The following is a 14,444-nucleotide window of genomic DNA, read 5'->3' on the forward strand; positions in this document are numbered from 1 at the left end:
GAATTGAATGATTTCCAGTATTTCAAAAGCTTTTATTTGAACATTTTAAATTCACTGAGTATATATTTGTACCAAAAATGAATGATGGATTAGCTTAGGAGTTATACCTTAAATATTAAAAGCTTATTGATCGTTATTAAAAACAGAATAGGTTTAGCAAATATTTCATTTTTTTATTTCTAACTATAAAATAAAAGTTTCAAGGAAAATTTCATCTTGACAATGGTAGTCTCAAGAAAAAGTAAAAAAACTTGTCAGTGTGTGTGTGTGTGTGTGTGTGTGTGTATGTTGATACTGTTCATATAGGGTTTGAGGCTGGTCTTGAACTGGAACAGCCTTCCTCCAGCCTCATTCACTTGTGTGCTGAGATTACAGCATGCACAGGCCACCGTGCCAGGCTGTTTTAGTAAAGCATCTGCAGTTTGTTGGAGAAAGTTGATTTCAAACAGTGATGACAACTGAGAACACAATGGCTGGGTGCAAGCAAGCACTGTTCCTGACTGTTACAAACCTACTTTTGTCACTAGTGACAAGGGGACAGACAACATTGTGCATCCAAGAAGAGCCAAGGGTTTTTGAGGCTCCTCCTATCATGTCAAATTGTAGGAGGGGAGCAGCTAATACGTGAACGTAACTGTGCCATGACATAATAAAAATACCATGAAGGCTTCACGGCTCCTTTTCTGATTTTCATGGAGAAAATGCACACATTGAAATCATTTCCTTTTTCTGCTCCAGACAGCTGTTGGTAAATCACTTTCCCAAGAGCCTGATATGTATTGCTTCAACTCCTTTCCACAAAGGTATATTTTAACATGTAATGTCTCAGCTAAAATCAGATTTGCTGAGACAAAACACAGACTAGATAACCACTTACGAACATGGCTATCAAATGTGTCATTACACAAGGTGATGTAGGACTGTATTTAATTTGTATGCAGAGTATTGTCATAGGGACTGTCTTAGTTAGGGTTACTATGGCTGGAAGAAAGCACCATAACCAAAAGCAAGTTAGAGAGGAAAGGGCTTATTGAGCATCCACGTCTACATCATAGTCCATTACTGAAAGGCATGACTGGAACTCAAGCAGTGCTAGAACCCAGAAGCAGGAGCTGATATAGAGGCCATGGAGGGGTGCTGCTTTATTGGCTTGCTCATCATGCCTTGCTCAGCCTACTTTCTTATAGAACCCAGGACCACCAGTCTAGGGCTAGACCCTCTTCCATCAATCCCTGATAAGAAAATGCTCTACAGTCTTGCAAATAGCCCACAAATGTCTACGGAGACACTTTCTTAATTGAGGCTCCCTCCTCTCAGATAACTTTATTTTGTGTCAAGTTGACATAAACCTAGCAAGCATAGTGACATAAAAATAAGCCATGTTTTTCTATATGCTTAATTCTTTTTAAATACAATCTTCTTCTATTTACCAATTTATTGGCATGATTATTGAAATGACTAAAAAAAATGTCTTCTTGTAATTGTGTTTATGGTTAAAGATGTCAGAGCCCACTTATACTGTGACTTCTCAGAATTCAGAGTTTTCTGAGATTAAAATTGCATGCAAACATTCTACACTAAACAGGGCCTTCTCTGCAGTATTTTCTTTTAACATAAGGAAAAAGAATCCAACATAAATTACAATAAGCTCGAAATTAGGTTTCCTCATTTTCACATTCTAAGAAAGTGAGATAAATGAGATTAGAAGTTACCATAAGGTCAGAGCCCACGGATGGCCCAGATTCAATTGCAGCTGCCTGCCCAGGGTGGAAAACATGTCTAAAATAGTTTCCTGACCTTCACAGTCGGATCACCCTGCTGTCTAAAGTTCTAAGCAGGTCTATGTCTATAAGTTACATCCTCGACAGTAGGTAGGACAACCATCATGGCCTAGGAGTCCAGTCTTGTGACTGGTTAGTCATGCTCTGCAGTTTTCTTCAACTGGGGAGGAGTTGATTTTTATTTGTGATTAGGCAAACTCCATATGAACTAGCAATCAGCAGAAGGTGGAGGCACACCCTTCTGCTTACCCAGCAAACCCGATCTTCCCTGTCATTCCTTGCAGGATTGGAGTCATCTGGAAACCTTGAAGTTCAACAGTGTGAAGTCTAAGTCAGAAGAACTTGTGAAGAGGATTTTTAAAGGTTTGGCATCAGTATTAAGACCGTAGAGTCTGTAGCTCATACAGAAAAAGGCATGAGAGAAGAAATCTAATACATTTATTTAAATCTGTCTATCCATCCATCCGTCCATCCATCATCCATCCATCTATTCATCTACCTACATACCTACCTACCTACCTACCTACCTATTCTTGAACTGAGGATTAGATCACACATGCATGATCCCATTACCAGAGAGGTGAAGGTAGGAGGATTAGGATTTCAAATTGTATTTGTCTGAAGGTAATCAAAAACAAGAAGACAGAAAAGTGAGACTAGGACTTGGCAGAGTGAGGAGGAGGGTAAGAGGGGATAGAGGGACAAGGATAGCTAGAATGAGTCATATATGTATATGACATCGACAAAGGAATGAATTCAGTAAAAATTAATTAACGGAAGAAAAGCCTTTAAGAGGAATGGAGAGCAGGCTTGGCATTTAAGAGCACCTCCCTCTTAGGGTAGCTAACAGCAGCCTGTAACTCAGGCTCCAGGCTCCAAGGGTCTCTGATACCTTCTGGCCTCTGCTGGCACACGCGTGCGTGCACATGTACACGCACACACACACACACACACACACACAGGGAGAAGGGTGCTCGTTAAAAATTGGAAATGGAAGTAAATGTTGTTAAAGTAGCTACAGACTGTCCCATCAATCATGGGCTCTACTCCACAGGTAAATATGTGATTCACTTCATGTTTTATGGTTCTGTTTCATATTTCTAAAGGGCTTGTTAGCCTAGTAATTATTATTCAGCCATCTTACACAACAGTCACTAACTTCATGTGATCATAATCGCGGATGTGCTTAGCTTCCTTACACATTCATACGCATTCCCAGTGTCTCCCTCGCCCCACCTTCCACATGGAGCTTTAGTGCAGTTTGGTTCTTGTGTGTGTGTGTGTGTGTGTGTGTGTGTGTGTATTATACTGATTATATTCACACCAGAACGAAGCAGTATTCTATCACATATTTCCTTCTCATACTACTTTGTTTTGTTCTTCCTGGAGTTTTTAAATATACTTTTAAATGTTTATGTACAACTTACTCAGTTACTCAAAACTGCTTTCAAACTGTGTCAGTCAGAACAGTCTAGTTGCTGTAACAGTCCTCAAAATCCCAATATCATCATACAAGTTTTCATCATTCAGAAAAAATAACGGCTGGGATTATGACCTTTTGGGGTCGTAACTTTTCTCCCTCTAGAAACTTTACCATCTTGTAGGGTTTCAGTGTGCTTCTTTTTTTTCTGTATCTGAATGCTCTTGGGGGTGGGGGTGGGGGTGGGGTGGGGTATATGTAGGAAGAAAATGGGTTTTCTCAGAATCCATGTTATGGATGTAGCCTAGCACTGATACCCATCATTCCTTCCACAGCCCCTTGGCTGGAACTTTATTGAATGTGTCCTAACATGCAGTGGAGACAGAATGAAATCTAGAGGGATGCTCCAGAGAGCACCATCTAGAAAGCACCATGGGTTAATTGCCTAGTGCACAGGCACCAATGCTACCTCTACCTTTCTTTTGATTAGAGATGGACCTACTGTAAGACTTCCTCCTGCCTGTCTCCTGGTCTGTTTTCTGAAATCTCTTCTGCAGAACTCTTAATTTTTCTCTCATGTTAGATGTGAGTTTTCTGGGGTTTGTCTTTTCCTCTTTCTTGATTTATTGGTTTGTTTCAGGGAGGCTGTTTTTCAAATGGTATATAGAAGAATGAATAATTTGAAGTACTTGAAAGTATGAAAATGCTAACAATTATTGGCTATTAATAATGGCTAATAATAGCTAATACGTGGCTAACAGTGAATTTGTACATACAATTCTAGATTCAAAGTAAACTCATTTTAAGATGTACAAGCCTTCAAAGAAACACCTAGATTTTCTATTATTCTTGTGAAATTCAGCACAGTTTTTTCCCTATGCAAATTACTTGCTTTGTGGCTCTGGAAGACAGTTTAAACATTTGTGGGTTACTATTAATTTGGAATTGTGCATATTTAATTAATGAGTAAATTTAAAGAGAAACCTTTGATCTCATATGTTCATGATCTTTACTTGTGGAATTCTTCAAACCTTATTTCTTTTCAATGATTGCTTTTCCATCCCTTTCTGAGTAGAAAGAACTCAGATCTGGAATTTTCTGAGATTGTTTTTCATGCTTTTTTTCTCCAACATTTTAGGTAGCTTTTTGTCCTGCCTTGCTGAGGATTTTTCAACTTACCCTTTCGACACTTCTACTAGTTTTAAGCATCTTTAGTAAATATATTTTCAATCTCTAGAGGTTTTGCGTTGCTGCTGTTTTCTATATAAATTTCTTTGTTATTTACTCTCATTGGAAGCAGAGTCAAGGGGCCTGTGCTCAACTCATAATCAGCCAGCCATGAGACTTATTTGCATTCTCCAGAACAGCGGCCTCCTGTCTTCCTGAGGCTGGAGGAAATAGATAAGGGAACTTGGTTGATTACATGACAGTGGACAGGAAACTTCAGATAGAAGCTGTGTACAATGCCTCTGACCAAGCCCCACGCTGGACCGCCTGTCACCAGTCTGTGCCAGTATTTCTGCCCTGTAAAGTCTTAGCCTGCTGGGTTTTGCAAGGAGAATCGCTAATAATTGCTTGTCCATAACTCCACCCACAGACAGGCACCATGCAAAGTGCGTCTCTAATCAGTACCTGCCTCCAGCTGGTTGAACTTCTTCTTAAAATGCATTGCCGTTTATTTTACCTGGTGATGTCTCTTTTATTACCTTTTATGGTTTAAAGATATTTTTAGAAGCTCAAAATGGATTTATTTCCCTGTTCAAGGAGTTCAAGGAGGGTAAAATACAGGTGATGAATTTGACTCTCTGTATCTAGAAGTTTCCCAGTTACGGCATCTGTATACATATCAGGCCTGATCTGTGAAACGAGACAGAAATTTTAACTTTTAAATTTGTGTCGTGTGAACCCCAGGTACCAAAGAGCCTCATACACTCTTTCTCTGTTAGAAGAGCCAAAACAATGTTTACGAGTTAGATGATATTGGAGCTGGAGAAGATGACTCAGTGTTTAAGAGCACTGTTGCTCTTTCTGAGGACCTGAGGAGGCTTTGGTTCCCAGCACCCACATGGTGGCTCTGGTTTCAGGACAGCTGATTCCTCTTGAACACACCACACATGTTCACAGTGCACATACATACATACATACATACGCATATGTATATATACATACATATATATGTACAAGCAAAACACTTATATTCATAAAATAAAATTAGTATGTTAAGACGTTTTACAAGTCAGAGAATGGGGTAGGTTAAGTGCTACTTAAATAGTAAGTATAGCCAACGCCTCTGTAGAGTAAAGTACATTGTTCTAGACTACCTACTAGAATTAGCTGTCCAGAGCCCCACCCCCAAGCCCCATCTTTCTTTCTTTGTTTTGAGTCTCATGCTGCTGCCTAGGCTGACTAGAAACTCACATTGTAACCCTCACTGGCCCTATTATTTTTATCTTCAAGGAGGTCACATCTTTGTGTTTGGGCTATGATTTGGGCCTTCCACAAGAACCTTTCCCTAGCAGATCTTACCGGTGCTTTAAACTCTGAAGCATCAGGTCAGGAATGAGTTAAAAAGTTAAAATCTAAGTCATCATCTGCCGAACAATAACATAAATGCAAGCAACAGGTTTGGGACTATTTTCTTTGCGAAGGAATACGTCAAATGCGATTATATGTATTCGATCTGTGTTCTTACCTTGACCACTAGTCTGTAAATTTAGAGATGTTACAGTATATTAAAAACGTGATGCTCAAAGGCTACCTAGGATCTTTTATTTCCCCCATGGGAAAATCCAAAGTACTAAGTGTAGAACTTGCTATGTACTGTGAACTTAATACATACTTGTTCAGTGGCCTTGTTTTTTTGTTTGTTTTTTAAATTTTATTTAGCAGAAACTCATTGATCCTTCATTGGCTTTTAGCAAGTAAGGATTCCATCGGTGTGGACTGATTCTAATGCCTGTGCCCTAACTTTCAGGATGTCGTTACCTTCTAATACCCAGTCTAATCAGATGCTTTTCTGTGCTCCCTACCTGGAAGCCCACGCACTAGGAGCAAGGGTGTAGACAAGCTCTGTATGAGAGCTAGTCTCCTCACACTGTCCGGGGTTCTTTGAAAGAGATGTCAGTGCAAAGCCAAGGAAATATGTCAATGAAAATGAGCCTGCCACTAGGGCATGCACTCCCTCAGCGTGGAGAATCCACCAGCAGCCAAGTGTGTTTCTTATTGCAGGGTTGAGTCACCAGCCAGACTGGCTCGAGGTGAGCCAGGCACATCCGCGTTAGGACTCAGAGACACGCCTTCTTCTCACACAAACCTTCCAGATCCCAGCCGCCTAGGCGGACTCCCGGGTGGTGCTACCAGCCTTGCCACTTGCAATCTTGACAGGCAGAGGTTGGGGACCGCCAGGCCTTGCACCGATAGGGAGCCACAGGTTGCAGACGCAGGGAACCCTGCCCATGACCGTGACTCTGTGAGGCTGGCAGCCGGCGTGCGGTGGTTGCTGGCGGTCCCCGGAGCTTGGGAAGACCGGAGCGGACCCCGAAACCTGACACCAGCGCCCTCGCTGCCTCCGCTCCGCGGGCTGGTGAGTTGGGGAAGGCCGCCTGTCGGCTGGAATGCGGTTCCACCCACTCTGGGTGCCCGCGCGGCTGCGGGGAAGGGGGGACAGGGAGGACACAGGCCCCGCGCGGCAGCTTTCCAATCTGCAGAATGCCTGGCGAGCATGATCTGGGGGTCGTGCCTGTTCGGATGGCCCCCTGCAAACTCGATCTACATTCTCCTTCTCCTTGTTTTGGTGTGTGCCTATCCTACAGCTGATTAGAACCAACCCAAAGCAAAACAAGAACGCTGGACATCTGTATTTCAAAAAAACAAGACAATTAATAGCAGCAATAAGGAAAGCAGCATTCCGGGAGAAAGGACCTAGAGAGTCTGGCCAGGCAAGAAAGAGGACTTGTGTTAGCACTTCCTTGAGATGATTCAGACACAGAAAGTGAAGAATGCTTTCTGCATTCCAGTGTTTGCCATATTACTTTAGGATTCTGATCAAAGTTTCACATCTAGGGATTGAGTGTACGAAGTGAGTGTTATTGCGAGTGGTCCCAATACACTCACTACTAAGATCCTCCCCACTGCAACATTATCTTACTAAGTCTCCGGAAAAGAGTGTTTCGGTAATGTGTAAACAGTGATAGCCTTCCTAGGAACAGGCTGTGTGGAGTTAATGCCTGAACACCTTACCAGCTTTTTGATGACACGATCTAAAACTAATGCTGTGGACTCCAGCTTAAACGGATTGCGCAAGCAAAGACATACGTCTTGATTTGAGTCTGCTTAGGAGAACGCCCGTAGTTCTCAGTATTTTGTTATATTTATACTTATTTACATATACCTAATAGACTGGTTAGTGGTTATAACTTTTGAAAAATAGAAAAAATATTTAGTTACATTCATACTTATTTACAGATACATACAATGTGCTCATTAGTTGCTATAACTTTTGAAAAGCAGAAAGGACACCAGGATTTTATAAATAGATAAGTTCACTGGATTTAAAAGCTACTGTAATGATCAGTTTAAAGTTATAAAACAAGAGAAATGCTTTTCTGATGCTGTCTTGCCCCCTCCCATAGCAGCTTTTCGTAGTTCCCGGGAGTAATTCCTTACCTACATGAGCTCACTAGTCTTACTGGCAGGAACATCTATGGATCATTGCAAGGTATACACTTCCCTGAGACTCAACATTAAGGAGACTTCCCTACTTAAGGACTGGCTATGAACTGCCATGCCCTGTTACTATCATGGTATTGAATGGGAAAACATTTCAGATAAAACTGGATAAGCCTGTTCTCACCTTTGCCAAATGACAATACAAAGAATCTGTCAAATACACAGCTCTCCCTCCTCATAGCTGGCTTCTGGACTAGGTATGTTTGACCTGATAAGGGAGGTAACCCTGGAGATGAGATCCTCTTAACTCATGACATACCGAATTCTACTATTACCTCTGTTTTCCAGTTCATTCATGTAACTCTTCCTCTAGAAATATCAATGTCAAAGTCCCAGGTGATTCAAGCTGACATCTGCTGATCCCTTCTGGCCCCATTCTTAGTAAGTTTGGACTAAGCTTTCAGCTTAGGTGCTCAGTAGAGTACAGACAGCACACTGACCACTCTCATGAGGTCCATCTCTTGAAACAAGCTCAGCTTCTTCTGTTGAGTCACCTAGGCTAGTTAACCAATAATTCATCTCTGAGGTGATTACTTGTTATGCTGAGATGCAGAAGAACAATTCCAAAAAAAGAGACAGGGCAAACCAGATGTTTGCCGTGAATTATTTGTAGAGATGACTACCAAAGAGGAGCGATTAGCTTTCTTCATGGTTGCATATATGCAGTATGGAGTGGATGTTCTGTAATGCAGGAAGTGGTGACATTACAAGATGGACCTGTTGTTAGAACTATATGCTGAGGTGTTTTCAGGCCCTCCTCAGTCATTATTGCTGTTCTTCCAGCATTGGGCTTCTCTTCCTCCGTGAATAAACAAATGACTAGTGCATAGTAGCTTTCTGTTTAATAAGTGGCTGAAAGAATTATTCCATAAATTCAATATTTTTAACTTCCACAGTATCTTGAGAAAACAGTGTATTTGGTTACCTGTTTGTTTATTCAAAATGCATTTCAAATAGCATCCCTTGCTGTTCTAGGCTCTCTGTAGATAGACACGGACAAAATAAGCAGGCATCCCTAACCCCATGGATCTTATTATTTATCTGGAGACAAAAAGCTAACAAGATGAACAGGTTAGATCTATGACACATGACTCACAGATGCTAAAGAGTATGGGGCAGGAGAGAGTTATTCCATAAGTTTCAGTTGTGTGGGGGTGGGGCGGGAGTATCAGGTTGCAGATTAAGTACCAGGGTGAGCCCTACTAGGAGGCTATTTCAGTGTTGATCTGGAGCAATTGAGGGTGTGAACCTTTGGAGACTTCCAGACTGAACAGCCAGACACCTGGGATTTGCCAGTCCTGTTTCCTGGTACTATTAGGGCTAGGCCATAGAGGGCTCTGAAGATGCTAGTCAGTTGATTTGAAGTTTTCACTTTGGGTAGAAGGCTATACTAAATAGCCTGTGAAGTATTTTCCAATACTTGTCTCGCACATTATAAACATTAGTATTTGTCTAAGCAGCATGGGTAAGAGGAGCTAATAAGACAGAAGGAATTTGCTATATATACATTACACCCTTGAGTGGGGGGAGAGAAGGCAAATTAATAATTTGACAAAGTTTAATATTAAGGAAAGCACAGTAAGGGGTAAAAATACTGATACTGGTCAAGAAAAGCCTTGGGAACAAACCTAATTTATTGTGATTTAAGTTCTATGTTTTTGTCAGATGTAGTGTAATGTTTCAATATATGCTTACAACTCTTTTTGTGAGTGAGTTCAACCATCTTTAAATAAAAACATTTAAAGCTAAGTTTTATCTGTATGTAGCATGTCCATGACCTTTCTTATCATGACATCCTGAACAATCTACTATACCAACGATTTATGCATCCTTTCTACTACCTTGGGTCTGACTAGTACATGGATGGTTTAAGGTATAGATTTAAAATACATATTTGTGCAGGTTTTATGCAAATACTGTATAATTGTATATAAAGACTGATGCTTCAATGCATGCAGATATTCCTAGGGGCTTTGAAATCAGTCCCCTGCATAAGCTGGGAACACTGTGTACTGTGAACAGATAGAATGGAAGTGTTGCTGTACCCATCACTTAAAAAATTTACTATGACTTTGTTATGAAAGCACTGTACATCTAATGAGGTGACGTTTTTAAAGCTATCTGTCCGGCTTCCTTGAAGACAATGGATTGTAATATGACCATGGTTGAAGAAAGAACAGAGATGAGGCTACTCCAATTGACCATCAAAGGCAACTGTATAGATTAGCACTGGAACTGTGGTCTCAGATAAAAGGAGATCCATTCAGAGAGTATTTAAAAAGCAGAGCTGATAGGAATTACTCATAACCCAGGTAAAGGGTAGGGATGATGGAAAGAAAGATAGAACATAGTCATCAAAATGCATAAAGAACAACCTGATTGGATGATAAGGCTGTATCTTAAGACTGGAAAAGATGGGGAAGGAAAAGACTCAAGAGGGAGATAAAGACTCTGCTATCAAGTGTCCAAAGTATTTTCAAGCTTCTGGGTGGAGACAGCCAGTTAGCGTTCTCTTTTTGTAGACCTACAATTCTTAGCATAGGCCAACACATGACTAGATCCAATGTCTTCAAGACATCGAGTAGAGAGAGCTGGGGGTGGGGGGCGTGGACTGAGATTTAGAACTGAGAATGATCTCTGGCTGGATATGGATACGACATTGAGAGATCTCGCCCCAGGAAGCATCAGAAAACTGGTCAAGTGATGGGACAGTTATCAGATAACACTGCCATCATGAACACAAGGCCGGAGTTTTTACAGAATACCCAGAGGTGCCAGATATTGCTAAGATAAAGACTGAGCTGAGAGAAGTGTGTGATCTTGCACATCAGTGTGGCAACATGGACAACATGACAAGAGATAGACCTCTCCAAATAACATATTCAGAAAAATCAATGCAAAACTTTGTAAGTAGCTTTTCACTGGATTTCAAGAGAAATAAAATTAGAGAACATCAGAAAAATTTAGATTACACTCAGACTCCAATAAAATTAAATTTAAAATGTGCTTGTAGAACAGTAAAATCAGAAATACTTAGAAAGGTGTTGTGTGAATACTTCAAAATATTCTCAGAATACGTTGAGGAAGAGCAACCTTGGGATAAGTGCTAAAAAGAACGACTAATTCTTTAAACGTTTTTTTCAGAAGAAAGCAGTCAGTGGGGGAGTGTCTCACATCATTGAATCAATGTGAGAGAAAGCAAGAGAATGAAATTCATCTCTCTGTCTTCCTCCTCTCTGTCTGATGCTAGAGACTGAACCTGAGGCCTCTGGCATGCTTGAGCTAATACTGAGTTCCATCCCTGGCCTCCTGTCATATCTCAGCATGCGGCCTACACTTGACTCCCACTTTGTGCAACTCAGGGTTTGCATTCTTCTTTCTGAATAAAGGAAAATAGAATTCTAATGGGAAGCAGTGGACTAAAAGGAAAGCTGTGAACATTCATCATGAGCACAAGAAAAGGGGGAGGGGGATGATATCGAGAGCAAACTCAGAATGGCAGCTGAGACCTAATGAGCTTGATATATTCAAGAACCTGAGACCAGCGACTGGAGAGTAATAAGTGGGGCCACAGGGAGCACAGGTGAGCTTGGCATGCACTAATGGGAAGCCATTGCTGGGATTGGAAAAGATCAAGAAGGATGACACACAGGAATCTTTTACCAGAGATGTTATAGACATGGCCTCCACTGGGATATTTCATTAAATGCAATCAAATGGTCTTCCAGTTACATTAGAAAGCTGTGATCAAACATACCTGAGAACATAGCATGTAGAATCATTGGTAGTCTAGATAAAAATGTAGAAGTGATGGCAAAAATGTTAGTTATAAGATATAAAACATATAAAAGTATATTAGGTTGGCACTGTCTTATACACTTGTTTAATATTCAAATGAGCAAAAATCTCTTAAGTAGATAAAGTTGTTTCATTGAAGGCAGATATAGGTGCATGCCTTGGAGATTTATAGCAAACAGTTAAATTTACCCTGTCGTTAAGCAAACCTTGCCAATACCGTGCAGTGTGTGTGGCTTAAGGTCCTGCTCAAGACCATGACTTTCTCCCGAGCAAAACAAAGGATGCTGTTGATTGTTTAAATTCTCTACTCTATGGTTCAGGACCTGGGGAGTCTACATGTCTTGCTCCGTGTTTATTTTCTTCTATCTTTCCTCTTCTTCCCCAGATCCTTCTCTGTATCTCCCCATTTAAGGCATAGAGAGTGGATAAGGTAGAAAGAACGGGAAGAGAGCTTGAGGAGGGGAGACAGAAACTCTATAAAGGGGAAGTCATTTTGGTAGGTTAAACCACAAGTCTTTGTTTTACCTTCCTCTGTAGCACATACATTCATTTCCAATTATAGTGACTCAGGGTCAGCACAATCTTATCTCGTTTGAGTTTACTCACAGACCTGGATACTGTATTGCATTCAGCTGGAGGGACATGCCAGTAAAAAAAAAAAAAAAAAAAAGCTGGTTTGTATCACATTTCTCCACTCTTGTGTAAATGAGGTAATCAGGGCCCAAGAAGCTTATTAGAAGAATTGCTCGGTACTTAATCATTTCTGGGAGTACATTATTTTCATCAGTAAAACATAGTGTAGATAAATGTTCATGGCCATGTCAAAATACAGAAAATATAGAATGAAATTAGACTTTATTTTCAGTGAAAAAAGTGGAAATTAAAAATTGGGTCCCCTACTCTCTTTGAATAGCCTCTTGGTCTGGAGCTCACTCAGGCTGGCCTTGAACTCTTAACCCTTCTGATTCAACCTCAGTACTGGATTACAGACATGTGCCATCATGTCTCACTAAAATAAGTACCTCTTAGTCCTTAAAATGAATAAAAACTATTTCTTATATTCAGACTGGCTATACCTCGACTTGGATGCCTCCTTGGTCTGATTTAGGCTTCTGATTTTCTGAAGTTTCCCCCTAAAGACCACAATTCAGGAGCAACACCATCATCTTTCTAACTTGTAAAGCATTGAGTACACTAAAGAAGGCCACTAAAACTCACTATATGAAAAATGTTATCCTCAGTCCCAAGCCCTCTGCCTGTCCCCTCCATGTTTGATCTTAATCTTTCCATGGATAGTAATGCATATCGTACCCTCAAATGTTACTGATCAGTGTTGGGATACTAGAACTTTATTGGGGACAGCAAAGAAACACAAACAAATAAACCCTGAAAAGAATATCTTAGGAGGGAAATGACTATAATGAAAATATTCTCTCTCTCTCTCTCTCTCTCTCTCTCTCTCACACACACACACACACACACACACACGCACACTCACACACACAGTGAGAGAGAGAGAGAACAAGAACACAGGATGAAACAAGCAGATACACAGTGGGTCATAGAAGCAAGACCTCCTTTTAAATCTTCAGCTGGAAATGGATGCTAGCTGATGAAATCCACCCAGTAGTTGTCTCTTGAGGGCGCCACTTACAGATTCATGTTTGACCTGGGATTTCCTGAAAATAATATCGGGTGCTTCTTATTTTGAAATTATCCTATACCGTCTCCACCGGCCTCCTTGTTTCCTTTCAGTTTCTCACTTAACGAATAGGAGGGCCTAATGAACAAAAGGAGGATGTGTAACTCAGTAGTAATACTTGCTGTTATCCTGAATTTAGATGCTGTCCCTGTCACTGTCAATGTTGGGAACTAACAAGCTTGATAAGAATTCATTCCATTAAGATTATGAAGAGTGTAGGGAAAGGTTTCTTGTCCAGGGTGTTTGGTCCTTCAGAGGGTAGAGTCATAACAGCCTGCAGATGTGGTTCTCTCTGCAGACCTGAGAAGCCCTGAGCTGTATATTTCCTGTGTCACTGAATCCGGTGGTGTGGTTTCTCTGTGAAAGACCACAGGATGGCAACTGAGTTGCTCCAAAGAGAACTCTTGGTCTGCTGTAATGTTCTCTCTGGCTCCCAACAGTGGTTTTAATTGAACGTGTCTCAAGGCTGAGACTCTTTGTAGCACCCACCCTTTCAAAATCCTCTTTATCCCCTAAGTAGAGCTGTGTAGGAGACAGTAGGAAAACAGTTCCCAGAAGAGGTGGGGTTAGAGTTACTTTAATGAAATGCAGTCTTGAGGTATGGCCTAAGCAGGCCAGAGAACTGAGGTGGGCTCGGAAGTCAATACAGAAGACATTCACCTAACTAAGGATACTGACTTTTCACTTTGAGAATAAAAGAAAAGGAAAATTCTAGGGCTGTTCAAACTTGTACATATGTTGAGTTCAACTAGCCCTTGATTCAGTTTCCTATTGTACTGCCCACAGTGCTTTCCTGCGTGACTTCGGGAATTTCATTTACCTTAAATATCAAGGCACTTAATTGTAAAATGTTGATTAATTGTAAATACCTAAGATACATTTTTTATAATACAGATACTCAATAGACTAGCTAGCTTGCAACAACCAAATGGATCATCATTCTATTAACAACTTAGAGAAATCAATCATCTCTCTCTCTCTCTCTCTCTCTCTCTCTCTCTCTCTCTCTCTCTCT

At 40.8% G+C, this 14,444-nt stretch overlaps 1 protein-coding gene across 1 annotated transcript in view; it reads left to right on the forward strand.

Annotated features, from left to right (window-relative positions):
• Positions 1–6,492: 6,492 nt before the first annotated feature.
• Positions 6,493–14,444, forward strand: part of Rab27b (RAB27B, member RAS oncogene family) — a 63,029-nt gene continuing 55,077 nt past the window's right edge. Inside the window, exon 1 of the mRNA XM_028774211.1 lies at positions 6,493–6,784. The gene's annotated coding sequence lies outside the window, so the exon portion shown is untranslated. The remainder of the gene's footprint in view (positions 6,785–14,444) is intronic.

Source organism: Grammomys surdaster, unplaced genomic scaffold, assembly GCF_004785775.1.
Source record: "Grammomys surdaster isolate TR1022 unplaced genomic scaffold, NIH_TR_1.0 239, whole genome shotgun sequence".
Classification (NCBI taxonomy): domain Eukaryota; kingdom Metazoa; phylum Chordata; class Mammalia; order Rodentia; family Muridae; genus Grammomys; species Grammomys surdaster.